Raw genomic sequence first — 1,454 nt, 5'->3', positions numbered from 1 at the left:
TTGTTTGGTCGAAAAGGTTGACTTGTGATCCACCATACTTAGTCAGTAACCTCGGGGAGTTCTAGTAAGGTGTTGGAGATCACCCGAAAACCTCCAAATCTACCTGGGAACAAGTTTAACAAAAATAAAATAAAAAAAATAAAAAAAAGACATAAAATAAATCTAATTCTGATTTCCGAGGGTGGATGAATCATCACGAAACTTCTAGTGACACTTCTTCCAATTCATCTACCACTCCTACCGGAACTCCTTCCACCATTCCTCCTTCTCCATAAACTTTCGCTGATAATAACCCATTCGTAATGGCTTGCAATGATGAAATCCTACCAAGAACTCTCAATGACTACCTCCATCCTCCTCGCACTTCCACACCTTCATGCATTATCTTCCCTCCTAATATGCCCGCATTAGACTTTAAACCTGGCATGATTCAACTCTCGCCTACATTTCATGGAATGGAAAACGAAAGCCCATACATGCATATTAGAGAATTCGAGGAGGTGGTAGCCACGTTCTATAACCGAGCCGAAAATGTCGATGCTGTACGACTGAAGTTCTTCCCTTTCTCCTTGAAGGACAAAGCCAAAAGTTGGTTGTATTCTTTGAGACCTAGGTCGATTGGAATATGGGAGGAGATGACCAAATCTTTCTTTCTGAAACACTTCCCTAGCCATAAGACCAACAGTCTAAAACGACAAATTTCCAAATTCTCCCAAAAGGACAATGAAACGTTCTATCAAGTCTGGGAAAGATTCAAAGATCTGTTAAATCAGTGCCCACACCATGGCTATGAGAACTGGCGTTTGGTCAGTTACTTTTATGAAGGCCTCACGAGTTGTGAGTGCCAGTTTGTAGAAATGCTATGCAATGGTGAATTCCTCGAAAAAGAGCCAGACGATGCTCTTGAATATCTCGAAGAAACTGCGAAAAAGTCTCATACCTAGACTGGTCCAAGTGCTACTGACAGCACCAACCGACACAAACCATCTGGGATCTATCAACTTCGAGAAGAGGATAGTATTAAGGCCCAACTCGAAGCTTTGAAAAAGCAGTTTGAGGTCTTAATGACGAAAAATGGGCAAAAGTCGCACATGATCGCTCAAGCGAAACCGCAAGAACCTTGCTTTGTTTGTGGAGGGACGGAGCACTTAGCTAAGGACTGCTTAGCTTTGAATGAAATGAGGGGGGTTTATGAGGAGCAACACAATGCCTTAGGGGCATATAACAAGCCATTCTCCCATACGTATAACCTTGGTTGGAGAAACCACCCAAATTTCAGTTGGAGAGATTCCAACCAAGTTCAATCGTCTGGAGGCCAATGGAGAAATGAGCATCAAGTTCATCCATCAAAGGCGTATTCTGCACCTCATTACAATGCTCATCCACAACGAAATTCTCTCAACGAAATTCTCTCGAGAATACTCTTCATGCATTCATGGAGGAACAATCCAAAC

At 42.4% G+C, this 1,454-nt stretch overlaps 1 non-coding gene across 1 annotated transcript; it reads right to left on the bottom strand.

The window, feature by feature from the left end:
- Positions 1–683: 683 nt before the first annotated feature.
- Positions 684–790, bottom strand: LOC133828067 (small nucleolar RNA R71). Its single transcript, XR_009890712.1, has one exon. It is a non-coding gene; the product is annotated as a small nucleolar RNA R71 (small nucleolar RNA).
- Positions 791–1,454: the final 664 nt, after the last annotated feature.

The sequence above is a fragment of the Humulus lupulus genome, chromosome 3 (genome assembly GCF_963169125.1).
Source record: "Humulus lupulus chromosome 3, drHumLupu1.1, whole genome shotgun sequence".
Taxonomy (NCBI): Eukaryota; Viridiplantae; Streptophyta; class Magnoliopsida; order Rosales; family Cannabaceae; genus Humulus; species Humulus lupulus.
This window is presented reverse-complemented; position numbering and strand designations above follow the sequence as displayed.